Raw genomic sequence first — 25,807 nt, forward strand, 5'->3', positions numbered from 1 at the left:
ACACTGTCATGTCAGGCCTTCGCCTGTGTAGCAGAGTTTCTATGAGGCCCTGTGAGCATTATTGAATGTCTTTATTTACTTTCCACGTGTGCTTTGTATACCTACTAAGTGTACCGGGCTCTGTGAAGAACAGTCCATTCCCTCTGTCGTTACTTTTACCAGAGAACAAAACCGACGCTGGGTTGCTTCTCACATACCCAGCACTAAGTACTTTACCCGTGTTCATTCATGTAATCAGCACAGGAACCCTATAGAGCAGGTACCAGGGTTATTATTTACATTTTACAAAAAAGGAAACCAAATCAAGGAAAGCCACAGGGCTAATGAGCATCAGTATTAAGTCAGAGCTTTAGTGGTTTGGGTCCAAAATCCGTGCTTATAACTATCACACCATATAAAGATTAAACAGGATATAGGAGAGCCCCATATCCAGGATTTTGCTTTCCGTGGTTTCAGTTACTTGCAGTCAACAGTGGTCCAAAAATATCAAATGGAAAATTTCAGAAATAAATCATACGTTTTAAACTGTATGCCATTCTGAGTAGCGTTCTGCTCCATCCCGCCCAGGATGTGAGTCATCCCTTGGTCCAGTGCATCTGTGTCACACACACAGCACAGTGAGCTGCCGTAAGAGAGAGGGACATCACATTCACATAACTTTATTACAGTGTATTGTTATAGTGATTCTATATTGTTATCAGTTATTGTTGTTAAGCTCTTCCTGTTAATTTACAAGTTAAACTTTGTCATAGGTATGTATGTCTGTGCAGGATAAAGCAACGTGTGTAGGGTTCAGCACTACTGTGGTTTCAGGCACCCACTGGAGTCTTGGAACATGTCTCCTACAGATAAGGAGGGACAACTGTACTTTCTGCCCTCAAAGATGTTATGGTGGGACTGAAACTCAAATGTGACAGGGACCAGGCAGGAAATAAGAAAAGGTAAAATGGGCCAGGTGGGCCCTGTGGGGAAACAAGGAGCCTTGACCTGGTGGGGATGACCGTCACAGATCCAGCCACTTCAGGCACTGCAGTGACCACGCTCAGTGTGACCAGGCTCCCGCACTTCGAGAGGAGCCAGAAACAGCCTTGAATGACATGCTGGATCAGATGGATTTAATCGATATCTTCAAAGCATTTCACCACCAAACAGCAGAATCTACATTGTTTTCAAGTGCACATGGAACATTTTTTAGGCTAGAACACATGTTAGGACACAAAACAAGTCTCAGTAAACTTAAGAAGATTGAAATTATGTCATGCGTTTTCTCTAAGCACAATGGTATGAAACTAGAAATTAATCACAAGAGGAAAACTGAGAAACACACAGACACGGAGGCTAAATAAGATGTTACTAAGCAATGAATGGGTCAACCATGTGATCAGGAAAGAAATCAAAGGATTCTTTGAGCTCTGGCCAGTTTAATTAAGGAGTTAGAGTTGGCCCACAGACAAAAGAGTCACGGATTTGATTCCCAGTCAAGAGCACATACCTTGGTTGCAGGTTTAATCCCTGGACCTGGTTGGGGTAGTGCAGGAGGCAGCCAATTGATGTGTCTCTCTCTCATTGATGTGTCTCTCACATTGATGTTTCTCTCTCCTTCTCTCCCACCCTATCTGAAAAAAATCAATGGAAAAATATCCTCGGGTGAGGATTTTAAAAAAAAGAGAGAGATTCTTTGAAACAAATTAAAGCGAGAATACAACAACCCAAAATCTGTGGGATAGAGCAAAAGCAGTCCTAAGAGAAAAATTCATAGCATTACAGGCCTATCTCAAGAAACAAGAACAATCTCAAATAAAGTCTAACTTCAGACTTAAAGAACTTAAAAGAAAAAAAGCCTCAAAGAAAGAAAACAATAAAGATCAGAGCATAAATAAACAGAGTCTAAAAAAAAAAAAAAAAACATCAATGAAATTAAGAGCTGGTTCTTTGAAAAGATAAACAAAATTGAGACTTTTAACCAGACTCATCAAGAAAAAGGAGAGAGAGGACTAAAACACACAAAATCAGAAATGAAAGAAAAAGTAACAACTGACATCAAAGAAATACAAAAAATGGTAAGGAAATATTATGAAAAACCTATATGCCAACAAAGTGGACAATCTGGAGAAAATGGATAAATTCCTAGAAACAAATAATATTCCAAAACTAAATCAGGAAAAATCAGAATCTTACAGATTACAACTAGTGAAACTGAAATAGTGTTTAAAAAAACTCCCAACAAACAAAAATTCTTGACTGGATGGTTTCACAGGTGAATTTTACCAAACATTCAAAGAAGAGTTAATATCTATTCTTCTCAAACTATTTCAAAAAATTCAAGAAAAGGGAAAATTCCCAAGCTCATTTTATGAGGCCAATATTATCCTAATTCCAAAACTAGATAAAGATACTACAAAGACAGAAAATTATAGGCCAATATTCCTAATTAACATAGATGCTAAAATCCTCAATACAATTTTAGAAAGACAGATCCAGAAATACATCAAAAAGATCATACACCATGATCAAGTGGGATTTATTCCAGGGATGCAAGGTTGGTACAATAGCCACAAAACAATACACATGATATTCCACATAAACAAAATGAAGGATAAAAACCACATGATCATATCAATAGATGCATAAAAGGTATTTGATAATATCTACCACCCATTTATGATAAAAACTCTCAGACAAGTGGAAATAGAGAGAACATACCTCAACATAATTAAGGCCATATATGACAAACCTACAGGCAACACCTTAATGGGGAAAAAACTACAAGTATTTCTCTTAAGATTGGGAAAAAAGACAGGGATGCCCACTTTCACCACTTTTATTCAACGTAGTATAGTACTAGAAGTCCTAGCCACAGCAATCAGACAAGAAGAAATAAAAGGTATCCAAATTGGAAAGGAAGAAGTAAAACTGTCATTATTTGCACACAACATGATACTGTGTACAGAGAACCCTACAGATTCCACCAAAAAACTACTAGATCTACTAAATGAATTCAGTAGAGTAGCAAGACACAAAATAAATATCCAGAAATCAGTTGCATTTTTATATACCAATAATCAACCATCATAAAGGGAAACTAAGAAAACAATCCCATTTACAATTGCATCAGAAAAAATTAAACACCTAGGAATAAATTTACCAAAGAATGTAAAATTAAAAGACATTGAAGAAGATACAAATAAGTCAAAGTATATATGTGTTCATAAATAGAAAAAATTAACATAATTAATATGTTCATACTACCCAAAGCAATCTATAGATTCAACACAATTCCTACCAAGATACAAATGGTATATTTCATAGAACTAGAACAAATATTCCAAAATGTATATGGAACCACAAAAAAACCTGAATAGTCACTGTAAGAACGAGGCGGAACGAGGTGGTGCAGGGTCTCTGGAAGTGAGGTTTATTGGGAATTAGCCTGCCGGACTACCTCTAAGGAGAGAGTAGCAACTGGCTTGTACTGACTAGGGATTTTTAAACTCAGGGCTGGGGGGTGGTCATTCAGCTGAGGAGACGTGGTTGTCTTTGAATGGTTGGGCCTGGGGTCTCCCAAGTTCTTGATTGGTCTAGGGTTGGGGTCTCCTGAAACTTGGTTTTCTTGTCAAGCGAACTTTTGTAGTTTGGGGTGGGTTAGGGTGGTTCCATCATTCTGTTCCATCTGACTGGAGTGATGGGTTTTGGTTTCTTGGAATGAGAGGTTTAGGGCAGTAATACGGAAGTTAAGAGCTAGCAGTCACAGCAATCTTGAGAAAGAAGAATAAGGTTAAAGGATTAATGCTACCTGATATCTAACTACACTACAAGGCTATAGTAATCAAAACAGCATGGTACCGGCATAAAAACAGACATATAGATGAATAGAACATATGATTTAACTCATATATGGGGTATAAAATTGAAACTCATAGACACAGACAACAGTATGGTGATTCCCAGGGTGAAGGGGGTAGGGGTAGTAAAGGGTAAAGAGGGCCAAATGTATGGTGATGGAAGATGATTGAACTTTGGGTGGTGGGCATACAAAGCAATATACAGATCATGTACCATAGAAACTTACAGCTGAAACCTATATACTCTTATTAATCAGTGTCACCCCAATAAATGTAATATAAAAATAGATCAGTAAAACAGATTGTAGAGCCCCAAAATAAACTCATGCCTTTATGGTCAAATAATATTTGACAAAGGAAGCAAGAACATAAATGAGGTAAAGATGATCTATTTAACAAATGGTGGTGGGAAAATTGAACAAATACATGCAAAAAATGAAGTTAAACCACTGTCCGACACCATACACAAGAATGAATTAAAGACTTAAATGTTAGAAAAAATAGCGGCAGAGTGAATGGAAACTACACAGACCATCTCCAAGGACCAAACTGGAATTACAACAAAAATAAAGACAAATTGTCAGGAAAAAGCAACAGAAAAACAGCTTGGAGGACCATATAACCAGGGACCCTGACTCGATCCTGGTAGGATTGCAGAGGCATGAGAGGGGGCTGGGAGCCCTCAGACAGCTGTGGCCTTAGCTGGGAGCAGCGCCCTCAGGTCACACTCCCAAGCAGCTCCACAGCGCAGAGACGGGACAGAGGCTAAAACAGCCACAGCCACTCACCTTGGGCTGCGGCAGAGGGAGGGCAGACTAGACTGGAACTGGGTGGGGACACTCGGGATTTAGAGGGCACTCAGAGCTTCTGCTGAGTGGCAGCCACACAGGACAGTGGTCACCTTACTCCTTCCCAGGGCTCTGGGGAGTGGCAGCGGCCCCTCCCTGGGACATTCAATCGCGGGGGGGGGGGGGGGGGGGGGGCGGGCATTGAATGCAAATTGAGGCCCATTAACAACCAACATCTGCCCCAACATTTAGAAATCCCCTTATGCTGAACACCTGAGGGAGTTTTTCATTCAACTTAGAACCCAAGGCTCTTCAAATAACCACTACTGATAGCCTACAGGCAAAAAGCTAAAGGATAACTGTACCATTCCTGGGCTAGCAACTCTAACCAGGAAAGTAAGACTTGACAGTGATGTTTAACTTGCCCCCCCCCCCTCCCATCCAAACCCAGGAGAGGGAGCAACAAACAGCAAAACACCAACACCCACAGGGAAAATTGGGCAGGCTCCAAAGCCCACTGTGATAGCCAAAATGGTGAAACACAGAAACAAAAGCCAAATGAAAGAACAAGAGACCTCTACCAAAGATGAGATAAATGAGGTACAGTTAAGCAAGTTAACAGAACTAGAATTCAGAGCCATGCTCTTGAGGAAATTCAACAGTATGTATAAGAACATGAGCACCATGACTAAAGACATAGAAATGTTGAAAATCAACCAGTTGGAAATTAAAAACCACCAAGAACAAATCAAGAATGACATATCAGAAATAACACATTGGAAAGTCTAAACAGCAGAGTAGAGGAAGCTGAGGACTGGATCAGTGAATTAGAAGACAGGGTAGAAAAAAATCACCAATCAGAAAACCAAAAGGAAAAAACAATTAAAAAACAGGAAGACAGCTTAAGAGAACTGTTGGACAACTGGAAATATAATAATATTTGCATCATAGGAGTCCCCGAAGAAAAAGAAAATGAGCAAGAGTTAGAGAATATATTTGAAGAAATAGTGACAGAAAACTTCCCTAATTTGGTAAAAGAAGACGGCATTCAAGTTCAAGAAGCACAGAGAGGTCCAAGTAAGAAGAACCCAAACAGGCCCACACCAAGACACATAGTAACCAAAATACCAAAAATTAAAGACAAGAAGAGAATCCGAAAAGTAGCAAGAGATAAGCAACAGGTTACCTACAAAGAAACCCCCATAAGGCTCTCAGCTGACTTCTCACAAGAAACACTACAGGCAAGATGGGAAGGGCATGAGGTAATCAGGGTCATGAAAAACAAGGATCTGAATCCAAGACTACTCTACCCAGCAAGGCTATCATTCAAAATATAATGTCAAATAAAAAGCTTCCCAGAAAAAAAAGGCTAAGGGAATACATGAGAACCAAACCAGCACTGCAAGAAATGTTAATAGGACTGCTGTAATTAGCAGGAGAAATAGGAAGAAAAATAGAACCACACTAAACAAAAATGGCAATAAGTAAGTACATATCAATAATCGCCTTAAATGAAAATGGACTGAATGCTCAGATAAAAAGACACAGAGTAGCTGATTAGATAAGAAAGCACGACTCATCTATATGTTGTTTGCAAGAGACCCGCCTCACAACAAAAGACTCACATACCTTGAAAGTGAAGGGATGGAAAAAAATCTTCCAAGCAAACAGAAAAGAAAAAAAGCTGGGGTAGCAATACTCATACCTGATATCATAGATTTCAAAATGAAGGCCATAACTAGAGACAAAGAAGGCCAGTACATAATATGGAAAGGAGCTATCCAACAGGAAGATATAACCTTGATTAACATATATGCACCCAATATAGGAGCACCAAAATATATTAGAAATCTTCTGGAGGACTTCAAAGGAGAAATTGACAGCAATACAATCATAGCAGGGGACTTCAACACCCCACTGACATCACTGGATAGATCCTCTAGACAAAAAATTAGCAAGGAAACAGAGACTCTAAATGAAGCACTAGACCAAATGGATTTAATAGATATCTACAGAGAATTACACCCCAAAACTACAGAATTCACATTCTTCTCAAGTGCACATGGGACATTCTCAAAGATAGACCACGTGTTAGGACACAAACTAAGTCTCTACAAGTACAAGAAGACTGAAATCATATCAAGCATCTTCTTAGATCACAATGGCATGAAACTACCAATCAATTGCAACAAGAACATGCAAAGACATTTGAACACATGGAGGCTAAATAGCATGTTATTAAACAACAAATGGGTTACCGAGGAGATCAAGGAAGACATTTAAAACTTTCTGGAAACCAATGAAAATGAACACACAACAACACAAAATCTGTGAGATGCAGCGAAAGCAGTTCTGAGAAGGAAATTCATAGCACTACAGGCCTACCTCAAGAAACAAGAAATATCTCTAATAGACTATCTAACCTCACAACTTAAAGAACTAGGAAGCAAACAGAAAGAAAACCCCAGAGCAAGTAGAAGAAAGGAAATAGTAAAGATCAGAGCAGAAATAAATGACATAGAGTAAAAAAAAAAAAAAAAAAAAAAAAAACCAATTCAAAAGATCGGTGAAACAAAGAGCTGTTTTTTCGGAAAGAAAAACAAGATTGATGGACCCTTAGCTAGACTCACCAAGAAACAAAGAGAGAGAACTCAAATACACAAAATCAGAAATGAAAGAGAAGTAACAACTGACACCACAGAAATACAAAAGATCATTAACAACTACTATGAACAATTATATGGCAACAAATTCGTCAATCTAAGCAAAATAAAAAATTTCAAAAAGCACACAGTCTGCCAAAACTGGACCGGGAAAAGATAGAAAACTTGAACAGACCGATAACAACTAAGGAAATTGAAGATGTAATCAAGAATCTCCCAGCAAACATAAGCCAAGGCCCAGATGGCTTCACCGGGGAGTTTTACTGAACATTCAATAAAGAACTAACACCCATTCTCCTTAAACTATTTCAAAAAATTGAAGAAGAAGAAAGACTTCCAAACTCGTTTTATGAGGCCAGCATAATTCTAATTCTCAAACCAGAAAAAGACACTACAAAGAAAGAAAAGTACAGGCCAATATCCCTGATGAACATAGATGCCAAAATCCTGAACAAAATACTAGCAAATCAAATCCAGCGATACATCAAAAAAATTATTCACCATGACCAAGTGGGATTCATCCCAGGGATGCAAGGCTGGTATGATATTCGCAAATCAATAAATGTGATACACCACATAAATAAAGTGAAGAATGAAAACCACATGATCATATCAATAGATGCCGAAAAAGCCTTCGACAAAATCCAGCATCCATTTCTGATAAAAACACTCAGCAATGTGGGAATAGAGGGATCATATCTCGACATATTAAAGGCCATATATGAAAGACCTACAGCCAACATCATTCTCAGTGGGCAAAAACTAAAAGCACTTCCCTTAAGAACAGGAACAAGAAAAGGATGCCCACTTTCACCACTGTTATTTAACATAGTACTGGAAGTCTTAGCCACAGCAATCAGACAGGAAGAAAAAATAAAAGGGATCCAAATTGGAAAGGAGAAAGTGAAACTCTCATTATTCGCAGATGACATACTATATGTAGAAAACCCCTAAGACTCTATCAAAAATTTACTAGACTTAATGAAGGAATTTGGCAAAGTAGCAGGATACAAAATTAACGTCAAGAAATTAATGGCATTCTTATACACCAATGATGAACTCACAGAAAGAGTAACTAAGAAAACATTCCCATTTACCATTGCACCAAAAAAACAAAAAACAAAAAAAACCCCAAAAAAACAAGATACCTAAGAATAATCTTAACCAAAGAAATAAAGGACCTGTTCGCAGAAAACTACAGGTCATTGAAAAAAGAAATAGAGGAAGATATAAAAAAGTGCAAGCACCTGCCTTGTTCATTGATTGAAAGAATCAACATCATTAAAATGTCCATATTACCCAAAGCAATCTATAGATTCAATGCAATCCTCATCAAAATAACAACGACATAGCCCTGGCCAGTTTGGCTCAGTGGTTAGAGCGTCGGCCTGTGGTCCGGAGAGACCCGGGTTCGGTTCCCGCTAAGGGCACGTACTTCGGTTGCAGTTTGTCCCCGGCCCTGGTTGGTCGTGCGGGTGGCAGCCACTCGATGTGTCCCTTCACGTCGATGTTTCTCTCTCTCTCTCCCTTCCTCTCTCTCCCTCCCACTCTATCTGTACAAAAAATGGAAAAATATCCTCGGGTGAGGAAAAAAAAAAAAAATAACAACGACATATTTCACAGAACTAGAACAAATACTTCAAAGGTTCATATGCAACCAAAAAGATCTCAAATAGCCACAGCAATCCTGAACAAGAAGAACAAAGTAGGAGGGATCACATTATCAGATTTCAGGTTATACTATAAAGCCACTGCAATCAAAACAGGCTGGTACTGGCACAAGAACAGGCATATGAGACCAGTGGAACAGAATGGAGAGCTCAGAAATGGACCCAAGGCAATATGCTTAATTATTATTTGACAAAGGTGACAAAAGCATACAGTGGAGTAAAGTCAGCCTCTTTAATAAATGGTGTTGGGAAAATTGGACAGCTACATGTAAAAAAATGAAACTAGACCATCAACTAACACCATACACAAAAATAAACTCAAAATGGATAAAACACTTAAATGTGACCTGTGAATCTATAAAAATCCTAGAAGAAACTGTAGACAACAAAATTTTAGACATCGTACGCAGCAGAATTTTCACTGATACATCACCTAAGGCAACAGAAACAAAGGAGGAAATGAACACATGGGACTACATCAAACTCAAAAGCTTCTGCACAGCAAAAGATACAATCATCAAAATGGAAAGGCAACCCACTGTATGGGAGAGCATAATTGCCAATGATATATCAGATAAGGGGTTAATTTCTGATATATATATAGAGTGCTCATACAGGTCAACAAAAGGAAGACAAAAAAACCAATTAGAAAATGGGCAGAGGAACTAAATAGACACCTCTCCAAACAGGACATACAAATGGCTAAGAGACATATGAAGAAATGCTCAACATCACTAATCATCAGAGAGATGCAAATTAAAACACCTGTCAGAATGGATGCCTTCAACAAATCATCAAACAACAAGTGTTGGTAAGGATGTAGAGAAAAGGGGTCTTTAGTACACTGCTGGTGAGAATGCAGGCTGGTGCAGCCACTATGGAAAACAATATGTTGTTACCTCAAAAAATTAAAAATTGAACTTCCATTTGACCCAGTTATCCCACTTCTAGGAATATACCCTAAGAAGCCTGAAACACCAATCAGAAAGAATATATGTACCCCAATGTTTGTAGCAGCACTGTTTACAATAGCTAAGATCTGGATGAGTGGATAAAAAAGCTGTGGTACATATACACAATGGAGTACTATGCAGCTGTAAGAAAGAAAGATCTCTTATCTGTCCGATAGCCTGGGAACTGGCGCCAGGCAAACTGTTCAGCCATTACCTCGCTTACCCAACCTAAACTCCCACCCTGTTTCAGGAACTGTTTGCCCCTAACTCATAGATCAACTCCTGTCCCATTCTCCTGTCCTAGTCCAGGAACTGTTTGCTCCAGGACAATAGACTCACATTCCAGGGGCCCCCATGCGTAGCCCCTCAGGACCTAACTCTAACAACAAATTCCCGCTGCCACAGGTGCAGATATAAAGATCACAAACCCCAGCATCAGGCGCGGCTTCTCGCACTCGACCCCCAGAGTCTGTGAACCCGCCTGGAGTGTACCCAATAAAGCCTGATTTCTGCTTATTCGGCTGTTTAGCTCTTCGGTTTCTTCCCACCTCCCACCGGCGGTGCCTGGCTACCTTACATTATCCTTTGAGACTACAGAGGGACCTGGAAAGTATCATCCTAAGCAAAAGAAGCCAAACAGAGAAAGACAAGTATCATATGATCTCACTTATTTGTGGAATATAATGAACATAACAGTCTGAGGAATGGGGTAGTCCCAGAGACGTGGAAGTGGAGTACGGGCTGAAAATCTTCAGAAGAGGGGGTGGTGGGGGAGAGATAAACCACAGAACTTATATGCATGTGTGAATGAACAATGGACATGGACAACAAAGCTGGGGACAGGGCAGGGAGGGAGGGGGAGAGGAGGGAGGGGGTGGAGGGAATCAGTGGGGGGAAAAGGAGAAACATCTGTAATAAAAATAAATTAATTAATTAAATTAAAAAAAAAAAGACAATGTTAGACTTGAAACCATAAAAATCTTAGAAGAAAACATAGGCAGTAAAATCTTACACATTTCATGTAACAATATTTTTTTCTAATAAATCTCCTCAGGCAAGGGAAACAAAAGAGGAAAAAAAACTAATGGGACTATATCAAACTAAAAAGTTTTTGCACAGCAAAGAAAACCAACAGAATGAAATGACAATTCACTGAATGGAAGAATATAATTGCAATGATACATCTGATAAGGAGTTACTATCAAAAATTAATAAAGAACTTATAAAACAACACCAAAAACAAACAAACAATCCAATTTAAAAATGGGGAAAGGATCTCAACAGATACTTCTCCAAGGAGGACATACAGATGGCAATAGATATATGAAAAGATGCTCAGTGTCAGTAATCATCAGAGACATGCAAGTTAAAACCACAATGAGGTATCACCGCACACCTGTCAGAGCTGGCGAGGGTGTGGGGAGAAGGGAACCCGAGTGCACTGCTGGTGGGAATGCAGACTGGTGCAGCCACTGTGGAAAGCAATATGGAGTTAACCCCCCGCCCCCCAAACTAACGGAATGGAACTGCCTATGGCCAAGGAATTTCACTTCTGGGAATATATCTGAAGAAACCAAAACACTAATTCAAAAGAACATATTCCCCCTTTGGTCACTGCAGCATTATTGATCACACTGAAGATTGGAAGCAGCCCGAGTGCCCACCAGTAGATGCGGGGATGCAGCTGCGGTGCATTCACACCGTGGAGTCCTGGGCACGAGCGTGCGGACCTGGAGGGCACTGGGAAGTGAAGTTAGCCGGTCAGAGAAAGACGGGAACTATGACTTCACTCAAGCGGAATCCGTAAGGTATCCCACGGAGGAAGAAAGAGAAACGGAGCCACAAGGCGGCCAGTTGTACTGAAGCTTCCTGCGGGGTTCCTGGTCCACGTGGCGGGGCCAGGGAGGTCGGCTGCCACTTCCCGGGAACGTTTATAGGGACGTCAGGGCCCTGGGGGTGATCAGGTGTGGCGTCAGGTGACTGGCTAGCTGCTGGGGAGATGCCTACGTGGCGTTTGTTGATTGGCTGGGAAGGGTGGTGGGCCGTGACCAGGAGTGTGGCTCAGCCACATCCGGTAAGGCGGAGCCTCCCGCGTTAGGTTTGGTTTCTCCATTTCCGGGGCAGGCGACTTCCCGGCCATGTGACTCCCTGGAGCTGCTGGCCTTACAGAATCTAATGAACAAAATAAACTAAGAAAACAGAAACAGACTCACAGATACAGAGGACACACTGACAGCTGTCAGAGGGGAGGGTGGGGCTGAGTGAGGAAGGTGAGGATCAGGAGAAAAACCCTCGTAGGCACAGACAGCAGTGTGGATCACCGGAGGTAGATGGGGGCGGGGCGCGCAGCAGAGGGCAAGGGGGATAAGTGGTGCTGGAGGAGACTTGACTCTGGGTGGTGAACACACAATGCAATATACAGATGATGCACTAGAATTGTATACCTGAAACCTATGCAATTTTATTAGCCAGTGTTACCCAAATACATTTAATAAATTTAAATAAATAAATATTTTTAATAAAAAGAGAAGACAGAAGAAAAGCTTTGAAATCTGAAATTTCTCACTAAGCATGTATATATATGTACTGTCAAGTTTAGCAAGTATCTGCAAGCTGAGCGAGCCTCTAGTTTGTCAGTTTGCGAATCAATGTCATTGTCTGAGGAGGGGATGCAACACATATATGCCACTGTTTGTCATGTGTTAGGGAAGCCTCTGCTCTGACAGAGGCACTTAGGGAAATGCTATGGGGATTCAGAATAACAAAGGTGTCTTCCACAAGGCATTGTGCAGGAAAATGGCAGCTAAGACGTTCTATGAAGAAGGAGCAGATTTGTAAACACAGGGAAGTGTAAAGGGTATGTCAGGGTAATAGCCGATTCTGTTTGGCCACAGGGAGGTCTAACAGTCATCAGGTGTTGACATGTGCTGTGCTGGCCAGTAGACAGCCATTGCTTCCCCAGGTGTCAGCCAGCAGGTCTTCCCCTGAACCAGAAACTAGAGGTCAATGGCAGCTCCAGGGGCTTCTGTGAAATAAGGGTATGGAGTGCAGGCTGGCTTGGGGATCTACGGTGGACATAGGAAACATCCAGCCCCAAAGAGAATTTTTGTAAGTGTTTATTTGAACAAAACTGGCAACATATGCCAGAAAGTAAGATGTCAAATGCTCCAGAGAAGAGTTTTGCAGTTTCTTTTGTACATTTGGAATTAAGGAGGGGAGTGAAGAAGATTATGTGAAGGCAGGAGAAAGCCAGGCAGAGGGGATTGGATTACAGCATGCTCTCTGTAGGGTAGAACTCCTGCAAAGGTGTGCTAACCTATTGGGGGTGGGGACCAGCTGGCCCACAGGCTGTATAAGGCCCACAAAATCCATACCAGCTACTGTCACACGCCTCACCAAATTAGCCTGACTGAATATAGCAGGCTAAATTTTAAGTCGATAATTTTGTATGTCCCAAGAATGATGTTATAAATATTAAAAGGACCCTTGGCAGAAAATAGTTTTCCTACCCCAAATGCTCAAGAAAAATGGACAAAGCTGGCTGAAAAACCTTTCACGAAAGAAGTCATAGGCCTGGCGCTGACTGTCCACCATGACCTGCCCAGGTAGGAGTATATAATTTATTCCAGCACCACTTTTTCATCCACACTTTCCCTGTTGGTCATAATCGATCTGAAGGATGCCTTGATGCCCAAACTTTGGGTCATATGGTGTGATTTCGGTGCTAGGAAGGCTCATTACTAGCAAGTCTCAGTATTGATGGCTTATTAAAATGATTCCCTGTAAAGTATTCTTTATTTCAGTTAGTGCATCCTTCATTTCTGACTGGTCCTTTACTATGCTGTTGAGGTCCTCACTAAGTTCCTTGAGCATCCTTATAGCCAGTGTTTTGAACTCTGCATCTGTTAGATTGCTTATCTCCATTTTGTTTAGTTCTTTTCCTGGAGTTTTATTCTATTCTTTCACTTGGGACATGTTTCTTTGTCTCCTCATTTTGGCTGCCTCCCTGTGTTTGTTTCTATGTACTAGGTAGAGTTGCTATGTCTCCTAGGCTTTGTAGGGTGACCTGTTGTTGTAGGTGTCCTGTAGGGTCCAGTGGCACAGCCTCCCTGATCACCCAACTGGGCCCTCGAGGTCTACTTCATGTGTGAACTGTCCACCCTCCTGTTGTAATTGAGACTTGATTGCTGCCGGCAAGTCAATGGGAGGGATTTACTCAGGCTGATCATCTGCAAGGACTGGTTGTGCCCACTAACCACTGGCCTCTGACTCCTTTGGAGGATCAGCTGTGCAGAGGCCCACCACACAGAGCAAGACTTACTTCAGCAGGGCTCTGGTGCCCACTGAGTCCACTCCTTGAGTGTGTTACTTTTGGAGGTGGTTGGGTGGTGGTGCTTCGATGTGATCTGAAACTGTCCACTGGGTGTGCTGGCTCTGGGGCAAGGACAGCCCCTGCCTGTGTTCTCCCCGGGGCACCAGGCAGTTCCAGGGCCTCCCTAGCAGGTTGAGAGTGAGAAGTGCTCTGCGGGCATGAAGCACGGACTTCCTGATAGAGGGAGATGCCACACTCTCACTCACCTTTACAACATGTTGGTGATTCTGCTTCCAAAGAAATATACGAAAACAGCTCTTCTGAAACAGCTCCTAGAAGATGTGATTTTAATCACTTTTCATGGATGTGGATTAAACTGATGAGATTTACAGTAAATCCTCACTTAACATAGTCCACAATTTCTGCAATTTAAGGACTAGAAGGCTCATGATATAAACAAGAGTTAAGTTCTCGTCTCCAGGAGTCCCAACCAAAGCTGTGAGGCTGGGTAGCAGCTGCAGGAACTGACTGGAGATTTCTGTCATTGGCATCTCTTCAAAGGAGCTGTGTGTTGAAGGCAATGTCTGCAAGTTTCTACTTTGTAGCTGTTGGCCACCATGATAATCCAGTTTTTGAAATGGAGATTTTGCCAGCTGGAAAAGGAGAATCCAGAGATAATTGTCATCTGAACTAGTTCATAACTCAGGCCCTCAACCTCATAGATGAGAATGTGTGGCTGTCAAGCAACAGGTACCGAAAACGGTGGGCAATTCAGTGGGTGGTTGGTTTCAGCATTTGCTGCTCAGGTCATGTGAACTTCATTGTGCTTCGTGACACTAGGCAAGAAGATGGAATAAAGAACTTCTTCACTGAGGCTATGATTTATAGATAAAGTTCGTAATGAATCCATTTCATGAACCCAAGTCTCCTATTTAATCAAGCATATTTGACTAGAAGTATAGTTTCATAGGAAGAAACAATTTTTAAGCTGAATGCAGAAGAATTCAGAAATAAACCACGTCACTACAATGGAGTATACTCAGGAATGTGTACATTGTAAGTTACTTGACTGAATTGCCCAGAGAAATTTTACTTGTAGTCTTAATTTATCTAAACCTGATTATATAAATATAAACCTTTTATATTTAAAGATAGTACATTCTGTTCCTTAGAATTATCAACAGATCAATATTTGCTTATGTACGGTGCTATTTATAAAGAGTTCTTTATTGATAATCTTAAAATACCTTTATATTTAAAACTGAAATAAGCTTTTGACTTTCCTCATTCAGAAAGCTTGATCTTGATGTAACAATCCAGAACCAAATGTCATTGTCAAGATGTGGTAGCCAGATTTCGAACTGTAACATCTGCAGATCTAGAACAAATACTCCAGAAGTTCATATGGAACCTAAAGGAGTCCAAATAGCCACAGCAATCTTGAAAAACAAGAACAAAGTTGGAGGGATCACAGTACTGGATTTCAGGTTATATTACAAAGCCATTGTAATCAAAACAGCCTGGTACTGTCACAAGAAAAAGCATATAGATTAATGGAACAGAACAGAGAACCCAGAAATTGATCCAAGACAGTATGCTCAATTAATATTTGACAAAGGAGGCAAGAGCATACAATGAGGTAAAGACAGTCTCTTCAATAAATGGTTCTGGGAAAATTGGACAGCTACATGCAAAAAAGTGAAATTAGACTACCAGCTTATACCATACACAAGAATAAACTCAAAATAGATAAAAGACTTAAATGTCACTCGTAAAACCTTAAAGGTCCTAGAAGAAAATGTAAGCAGCAAAATCTCAGACATCACAAGTAGCAGACTTTTCACAAATACATTGCCTAGGGCAAGAGAAACAAAGGGAAAAAAATCAATAATGGGACTACACCAAACCAAAAAGCTGCCCAGCAAAAAAAACCAGCATCAAAATGAAAAGGGAACCCACTATATGGGAGAGCATAATTGACAGTGATACATCAGATAAGGGGTTAATTTCCAAAATATATAGAGTCCTCATAAAACTCAACAAAAGGAAGACAAAGAATCCAATTAAAAAAATGGGCAGAGGACCCAAAGAGACACTTCTCCAATCAGGACATACAAATGTCCAAGAAACATATGATAATATGCTCAGTGTCACTAATCATCAGAGAGATGCAAATTAAAATGACTATGAGGTATCACCTCACAGCTGCCAGAATGGCTGCCATCATCAGGTCATCAAACAATAAGTGTTGGCGAGGATGTGGATAAAAGGGGACTCTAGTTTACTGCTGGTGGGCATGCAGACTGGTGCAGCCACTATGGAAAATAATATGGTGTTTCCTCAAAAAATTAAAAATTGAACTGCCATTTGACCCAGTGATCCCACTTCTAGGGATATATCCTAAGAAGCCTGAAAGATCAATCAGAAAGAATTTATGTACCCCCATGTTCACAGAACACTATTTAGAATCGCTAAGATCTGAAAACAGCCCAAGTGTCCATCAGTAAATGAGTGGATAAAAAAGCTGTGGTACATGTACACAATGGAGTACTATGCAGCTGTAAGGAAGAAAGATCTCTTACCCTTTGAGATGACATGGAAGAACCTGGACAGTATTATGCTAAGTGAAATAAGCCCATCAAAGAAAGACAAATATCACATGATCTCACTTATTCATGGAGTATAATGAACAAAATAAGCTGATGAACAAAATAGATCCAGAGACATGGAAGTAGGAATCAGACTGACTAATCTCAGAGAGAAGGCAGTGAGCGGGGATGGGAAGAGATAAACCAAGGAACTTATATGCATATTTGCACAATCAGTGGACACAGACAACAGAGAGGTGAAGCCGGGGGGGACAGGAGTGGGGAGGAGGGAGCCAGTGGGGGAAAAAAGAGGGACATCTGTAATATGTTCACCAATAAAGATAAATTTTTTAAAAAATAAAAGAAAGGAAGTCTCAGAGGTAGATGACGTGAGCCAGCTGGGCTGTGTGGTCTTAGGAAAAAGTTACAGAGGCAAAAGAAGGGTCCTTGGAGCTTAGGAGAAAGGAAGCAAAGGTCTGTCTCTAGAGGAGAGACAGGGGGAAGGAAAGTTACAGGTGAGGCTCAGAGAGAGAGGGAGCATGCCTGAGGGAAGGGGCTGGGGAGAGAGAGCTGGGTCCTTTGTCTTAAGGGCTTTTCTCTGGTGGGGATTTTAGGGCAAGTATCAGGGGTGGGGGTGGGGGGATCTCAATAGAATATCCATCAGCTCTCCATGTGCGTCCTTTCAGGCTCATGGTCTTTGCTGATGGTAGGCACCAGGGCAGGGGTCATTAGTCAATGCAGCTGGTCCTGAGGTCAGCCATGGCCTCGCTTCCTCTGGTTTTGCTGATTTTCTGGGCCTGGAGCTGAAACACAACTGAGGTCCAGATGTTATCTCTAGGGCTTAAGGCTTAATGGAGTGGTTGTGCAAGGGCTCGGATGGGGTAGCCTGAGGCTGTTCTGCCCTTGGTTCCTCTTCTGAAGAGTCTGCTGGGTGAAGAGCTACAAGCCAGGGAGGAACAGGTCAGGGGAGGGTCCAAGCCGCATGACCAGTGATCCTTTAGGGGAGGAAAGTTCACCCTGGTGGCGAGGTCCCGCTCTACAGTATATGTCCAGTTTGGGCTTGTTGCTAGGGACCCGAGGCTTTGCGCCCTGGCGACCTGCTGCACCTGGCCTCTCATTCCTACTCTGCTCATGCTGTCTAACTGCCCACTCTATCCTATCTAGTGTGGGGTCTCACTGTGAAAGAGGACATGTCAACTGAAAAGCAAGTACTGACACATATCTCCTGCGCTAATTGTGCACCTAGAGTTCCCTTCCATTCTGAATACCTTGGGTAAGTAATTCTGTGATTGGTCTGGGATCTCTGTGTGATGTTGGTACCATAATTTTCTACCCCGTCTATCAATTTGATTTCTTAAATAAAGATGTTTGTCCAAGAAAAAGGTAAGTTTTCATGGAATCTCATCAATCAAGCGGCGTTGACTGAAACCACGTTAAACAAAATGATGTTATTTGAGGACCTGCTGTATTTTCAAATATGCGTTGGTCTGAGAGGACCTAGTTAAAAACCAAAACCAAACCTAGGGATTTGGGGGTTTGGCCACACTCAGAATGTGCTCTGCATTAAGGCCTGTGGACAGAGGAGCCATCGCGTCCGAACAGGCTTCGCTCACTGCCTGCTTTTCACCCGCAGACCAGAATCCTCTGCTGTAGGAACATCAATGCCTCAAAAGCCCGTGGTCCCCGGGGCCGATTCCTCCTGGTCCCTGTTATACATCCTTCACAGAGCACTGGTTTTCGTCGCTTTCGTGGCCGGGCTCTCATTCGAGCCCCAGACGGGCTCTCTGAGCCGCAGACTCAGGTGGCAAAGCCTCTGCAGTCTCTGAACGCGTGGGATTCTATAAGGTGTGTGCTGGCCACAGTGTGCCCTGCACACTACCGGGACTGCCGCCGGCCAGTGGTCCCAGCGGCTGAGCTCTGAGACCCATTCCCACACTTGCAGCAAAGTCTCACTCCCCATAGACGGCTGCCAGCCAGAGACAGAGTAGGACACTGAGGCCCCCTCCTGGGGTGTGAACTCCTCCGGTGGCTGAATTCTAGGATGCTGTCATGCGTCCCTCTCACCCTCCCTGGAGTCAGACCAGCATGTGGTCTGATCGCTCTCCCGGGCTTTTCCGCCTCAATTCTCTCGATGTATGTTCTTCATATAAAAGCCTTGCGTGTCGACCCATCCAGGCAGCTGCCCCTCAGAACCTGGAGCAGCTCCAGAGGGACGTTAGGAATACGTGAGCCCTGAACACTTGTAAGAATACACCTCTGTGACAGCAGGGACATCTGCAGTCCGTCTGGTGCTGGGAGCCTTTGATCCCAGCATCCCTGCCTCAGTCTGGGTTCCCTTGGAAGTCACCAAACTCTAGTAGTTTGTTTTGAAGATGACTGCAGGACACCCCAGCCCGGGAGTGGGAAGTGAGCCAGGAGAACCCACAGGCCAATAGAGTGGGTGTCAAGGTTGCCATTGCGGGCGACTGGAGCTTCGGCCCGCTGGGGAGACAGCGAGAGGCGCGGTGAGTGAGGGTCTCTTCCCCCCCTTTGTGCATCAGGTGAGGCTGTTCTGTGCATGGTGGAGACTGCCCTGCGCTCCAGGGAGGCCCTAGGCAGTCACGGGGACAGGGCTGTGAGTGCCAGGCCTATGGCTGGGGTGCTGCCTCAGTCCCCATCAGGTCGTGAGGTTCAGGTGGCACTGAGCCAAGCAGTGCTCCCGTGACATAGACACTGTTAGCTCCTGGCACGGTGATGGGTTCAAGGCCCGACCTAAACTAGACCCATCTCCTTCCTCCCTGGAACTTGGCTGGTGCTCCGAGACCCCGAGGACCAGGGCCGCCACGCTGCAGGGGCTGGGAGCCGTCTGGCCCCGGCAGGGAGCACCGCCTAGGAGAGCCAGCGGGGGGCAGTGCAGTGACGAGATGGAGAGCAGCGGAGAGCAGCGGTACCTGCTGACGCCGCCTTGACACGTCTGAGTCCAGGTCTTCCAGTGGCATCGGCTGGTGAACTAGTTCTTGCCAAAGCAGTGTGAACGGGGCTCCATCATTTGAAAGCAGCAGAATCTGACCTGTATGAGCAGGCGCCACAGGCTGCTGATGCAGGATCCTGACACGTGGATTTGAGAAAGAGCGAAGAGCAGCTTCCCTGAGTGAACCTTGTGTCACCGTCCAGACCTGTGCACGGGGTGAGGGTCTGGTCTGCTGAGGAGACAGAAATGGTCCCCCTGTCTGTGAGAACCTTGAGGGGCCTTCAGCGGACTCCACACGCCACAGACTTCGGAAGGACCCCATCCCAAGCTTCATTCTTCTCTAATGGAAACTTGACGGAACACCATAATAAAAACTCTTCACGTATCATTTGAAGTTTTCCTATAATCATAAAGCAAGCACCTCAGGCTCACTCTCCTGGGAGCCGTGCCGTGGGGTGTGCTGAGCACCACTGGATGTTCGCGGACACTTCAACCAGTGCCTGCCGAGGAATTCCATCGCCCGAGACTCGCCTCGCCCTCAGCACCCGCTCCTGTCTCCTGAAAGCTCTGAATGGGCACATGTGTTTTAGCCAGAGTTCTTGGCTTCACGTAAAAAGGTACAGAGTAATTTGCTCTTTCCGGGGGTCCAGATAGCCATGAAGCAGACCTCCCAGTGTGTCTGCTCTGAAACGGATTTGTCCCTGGCCTTCAGTGTGATGGCGATTGGAGCTCGGGTCTTTGGTGGTGACTAGGCTTAGAGGAGGTCATAGAGCACAAAGCAAAGGGCACAGAGAGAGGAGACAGCCACAAGCATGCCAGGAACTAATCAGCCAGAGCTTTGATCTTTTTTTTTTTTTTTATCCTCACCCAAGGATATTTTTCCATTTTTTGTACAGATAGAGTGGGAGGGAGAGAGAGGAAGGGAGAGAGAGAGAGAAACATCGATGTGAAAGGGACACATCGAGTGGCTGCCACCCGCACGACCAACCAGGGCCGGGGACAAACTGCAACCGAAGTACGCGCCCTTAGCGGGAACCGAACCCGGGTTTCTCAGGACCGCAGGCCGACGCTCTAACCGCTGAGCCAAGCTGGCCAGGGCCAGAGCTTTGATCTTAAACTTCCCAGCTTCTGGAACCATGAGAAAATAAATTTCTTCTGTTCAAGCTGCCCGGTCTGCAGAAGTTGCTATGGTAGCCTGAGCAGACGAGAAGGCAGCTGATCTCACTGTAGTGGAAACTGAGTCAAGGAGCAAGTGGGAGGCTACGCTTGCGTCACCGCCCCCAGCTCTGCGATCAGAGCCAGGTTCCAGCTGCTCAACGCAGTCGCCTGGTCAGGGGTGGTGGCTATGGAGGCTTTGGGACCTGACAGTGTCTACTGTGATTACTAACGGTTGCTGAGGGTATTTGGGGTAGGACAATTCTTTGGGTGTTTGGGGCCCTGGCCCTTGCCCGCCAATTGGCAATGGGGCCTCCCAGTCACTGGGACAACCAGAGCCACCTCCACACACTCCCAAACGCCCCTGGGAGAAGGTGGCACCGCTCCTAACGGCAGCCAACTGGAAGCCCAGCGTCCAAGCTTCTCCTCTCCTTGTCTCATCCCCGTCTGATGGTTGCGTGTTAGAGCCTCCCAGGGATCGGAACCGCCCACTCATTAGGGGGAGGCACTTTGTCCCTGTGGTATTTGGTGAGCAGGTCCCGTGTTGCCAGGCGTCTAGGGCGGGAGAGGCGGACTGGCACTTGCCCAGGGTGTGCAGTCAGCACTGTGCCGTGAGAAATCACTTGACTTCTTGCCTCCAGACAGAATACATTAAACTTTGGAAGACTGTCACCATTTTCCCTGGTGACCGTCTCCCATTTGTCTTCGTCCCTGCTCTTAAAAATGCCTTCTTTAATGAATCTTCCTGCAATTTATGCAGCTTCTACTCGCCTCGTGACAAAACCTTAGAAATGGAGCCACTTGAACGGGAGCCGGAGCTGGCCTGCCGGAGGAGCTGTCTGTCTTGTCTTTCAGACCTCGGATGTTGGAACAGGGCAGTAACCTGCGGCCTGGGCTCAGCCCCCTCACGCTCACGGAAGGGTTTGCAAAGGGAATGAGCACGCAGACATGACTGCCAGAGTAATGACTACAGACTGAAAGTTAAAAACTTTACTTAGAATCAACATCACTTTGTGTTCTGCACCCATGGAAGTTTCTTCCTTCTGTTGATGTAATTGTTCCTCTTCCCGTCTCAGATACCCCTTGTCTTTGTCTCCCAATCAGAACGCTCTCTGGGCCTCTGCATGGACCAGTGAGCCCCAAACAGCGCTTCTTTGACATACATGTTTGTTGCCTCTCACTCTGAAAGGACTTCATTTTAGGTTAACACTAGGCATCTACCTTTTATTACCCCGATAGACACTATGACACACAACGGCTTGGAGACTGATCTCTGGAGTTAGATAATATTTAAATTCCACCTCTGTCCTTACTAATGGCATAATTATTAGTTGTGTAAATAGGAGCTTTTTCTTTTTTACCGTATAAAACAGGCATGACAATAACAGTTCCTATGTCATTCGACTATTAGGACGATGAAGTGAAATTCCTGGTATTCAGGGCAAGAAGCAGCAGCAACCACCTGTCTAAAAGTCTCCTACACAAAACATGGCTTCACCAAGGTGCAAGCAATTCTCAAATTTCTTTGTCATTTTAGGGTTAAGTTTGATACAGCTCCAATTTAAAATGCAAATATTAGGGGACTCCTGGAGTACAGAGCACATGTGTTATTTACCTTTGTACCCTTTGCATCTCCCCCACAGAGGTGGGCACGGAACAGTGGCTGGATGAGCAGTATGCAGGGGAAAGTAGGTCACTGTGCCATGACAACAGCAGCAGCTGACCTTGACCAGTGACCTTGCTCACTAAATGCCAGGTTCTGTTCTACGTGTTTCCATGTACATTGAGTTATTTAGTCCTTATAAGATAGGTAGCTTTTTCATTTCCATTTTATAGTGAGGAAACTGAGGCTACAGAGATTAATTTGCCCAAGTTCACACAGTTTGTAAATGTGACCTTGAAGAAAAGACATAGTAGTTTAGGAGCGGAGATTAAGCTCTATCCCAAGATCAGCTCTGCAGGGTGGGTAGGGTGGGTGCTGACAGGGAGGGGAATGTTGGGAGGTGGCTTTTGTCAAAGAGTATTGCAAAGGGTGTCATCTGTCCTCAGTTTCCACTCTGGTTGTCCTCCATGGCCATCCTCCAGCCTGACACAAGTGCTTAGGCTGTTGGCCAGAGCTAAATTTATGTGCAAGCAGGGTTCAAACAGGTGCATAAATTACACACATATGGCCTCATTCCTCAGTCTAGCTTGTCACAGCTGAGTACTCGTCAGAGTTTTACAGGCTATTCACTCCCAGTCCGAAGCTGTCTGCTCTTGTCAGGGTGCCTCCAGCCGCCCCCCGCCCCCCGCCATGCAGCCCGTGCAGCAGGCATTTGTAAAGGAAGACTACCCATGCACAGTGTTTGGTATGAATTCTTTGCCCAACCTAGTCCTTGCACCTTACTCTGTCACTATCTCACATCTTATGACCGTGTGAATCATCCAGCTCACGCTCTTACTGCTTTTTCATCACTCCTGGGATGAAGTCTGACCCTCTAAGTGATTCACAAAGCCACTTACCTTTTGGGCCGCCGCCTCTTCAGGCTGCCCAGCCACCCTGCCCCCTTGCACCTCCCTGTTTTTCTCATAAATGAGCAGGATGTTTTGATGTCATAACGATGGGAGAGTGACTTTTCTGTAACCATTAGGCAATAACCTTCTAGTGATGAAAAAGACAGTGTTCACCAACATGATCCTTTTGCTAGAGCTGGATAAGTGCTAGCAAACTCCTCACAATTTAAACGACTTCCTTGGAGTATTGGGACAATGCCCCAGGGCTTAAATCACTTCCTTTTAAGTCCTTCAATCACGGAATCCATTTCTGCTTTGGTCACTAAAATCAAGGTTTGGCTGCCTGCCACCACCAAAGCCAAACCCGGGAAAAAGGCGCTGGTGAAAAAGGAAAGAGGCTTCTTCAAGTTCCCATCACCTGAGGAGATGGAGGACTCTTGTCCAAAGCTCATCTCTCCTCTCAATGCAGACAGAGGTTTGTATGCGAAGGGAGAGGGAAAGCAGAACTAAGAAATTAAGGGGAGGGGTCGAAAAGTCATCTACGTGCAGGCCAGCACAGCCCACTCTGATAAAGACCTCAGAACTAGTCGAGTGATGGTCTGGTGTGTGTCATCCTGGTCTCTGTCACCCTGGTTCTACATCATCCTGGTTCTGTGGTTGAAGGTCAGCGAGTCTCCCAAACTAGGATGACTGAAGGTCAGACTCTGCATCTTCTGAAGTTACTTCCTAGGATTCTTGTGCAAACTGCTGTTTATCTACAAGCTACATGTTAGTGAGGGTCAGCATTTACAGAGACAATGTCCAAAGAATGGTGGGGTGGGATACAATTCCCACTGTTACACTTTTATATTTACTGTAGTTGCATAGCACATGTGTCTTTCAGAGGAAGTGTTAGGGTGGCCTACTTGACAAACCTTTCATGGTCTCCTTAAACAGATTTGAGGAAAGACTCCATCTCCTCCCACTACGGTATTTGGGGGAGGTAAACAGACCAATAGGCTGAAAACTCCTTGAGAACAGAACCTAGTGTTTGGGTCTTTTTCGGAACGTGGCATTTGGTAGATGAATGGAAAGGGGTGGGGTCTGGGGAGAAAGAGCAGGAGAAAATCTCCAACGTTCATTGCCCTGCGGCAGGCCTCTGTGTTCCATGACACCTCCGACCCTCACAGCAACTCTGGAGAAAGGTCAGCCCCACGTTAGGAGGAGGACACACCAGACAGGCTGAACAAGGACTCGCACAGCGGGTGGTGCCCAGGCCCACTTCCCTCCGCTGAGTCCCGGATTCAAGTCGGTGAGCCCGCACTGTGCCCAGACATCCCGTGTGTCCTGCAGCCACAGACCCTGCTCTCCAGCTCCAGCGAGGGCCGCTGACCTCTCAGGAACCCACAACCCAGGCAGAGCTCAGGTTCTGTCAGGTCCGGAGGTTCTGCCCAGCTGGCAGGCAAGCGGACTTCTGGGAAGGAAACCCAGCAGCACTTGGCGCCCACAATCTGGACCTGAGGGGCATCAGAATCCTATTTGGGTAATTTACTCAAGTTTCACTCAAATGTGCCTGCACCATGAAATCACTGTTGTTTTGCTTTTCCAATGATGGGAACTATTTGAATCGTTGAACTATTTCTTTTTTTTTTTTTTTTTAATTTTTTAAAAAAATTTTTGTTACAGATGTTTCTCCTTTTTTACCCCATTGGCACCTCCCTCCCCTCCCCACCCCACCCCCACCCGGTCCCCAGCTTTGTGGTCCATGTCTATTGGTTATGCGTACATGCATATAAGTTCTGTGGTTTATCTCTTCCCACCCCCCACCCCCTCGTTGAACTATTTCTAACAGGGAACATGTATTTATTTTTCTCAAGGAGCTTACATTTTTGTTATATAGTGACTATATTGGGGGGATTTAATTGCTGCAGATATGGAAATAGGACCATGTAGGTTATACATTACCAGTTGCCAATTTCTCATACACATCAACAACCTGTCCCTTTCAAAGGGTGATGTTTGGCAGAGCTCTCGGGCCTCGGAGGTTACGTTTCAGATATTAAAAACCGGCCTTCAAACCATCACTGCTTCACAGCCAGCCCCACCCTGCTGGCTGTCCACACACAGCCCCGGCCCGGCCTCCTCGCACAGGGGCGGGACTGGGCTCCGTGCTCCCCACCTTCGCTCTTTCTGGGTGGCCACTCACACTGCAACCCCTCATGAGACAGCCATCTGCTGCAGGGGGAAGGCAATGAAACACGTGAGACCCAGGAACCCACTCCATTTCCCAGCAACCAAGAAACACCATTTCTCCTCCGTGAGCAGGAGTGCTCAGATTTATGAGCTACAAACGCCCATCGTCATCGTAATAAACCATGTATTTGCAGGTGGTAGTACAACCAGCTAACCACAGC

At 44.3% G+C, this 25,807-nt stretch overlaps 1 pseudogene; it reads left to right on the top strand.

The window, feature by feature from the left end:
- Positions 1 to 14,808: 14,808 nt before the first annotated feature.
- Positions 14,809 to 15,215, top strand: LOC118633506 (annotated as a pseudogene).
- The last annotated feature ends 10,592 nt before the right edge of the window (positions 15,216 to 25,807 follow it).

Source organism: Molossus molossus, unplaced genomic scaffold (assembly GCF_014108415.1).
Source record: "Molossus molossus isolate mMolMol1 unplaced genomic scaffold, mMolMol1.p scaffold_m16_p_18, whole genome shotgun sequence".
Lineage (NCBI taxonomy): Eukaryota > Metazoa > Chordata > Mammalia > Chiroptera > Molossidae > Molossus > Molossus molossus.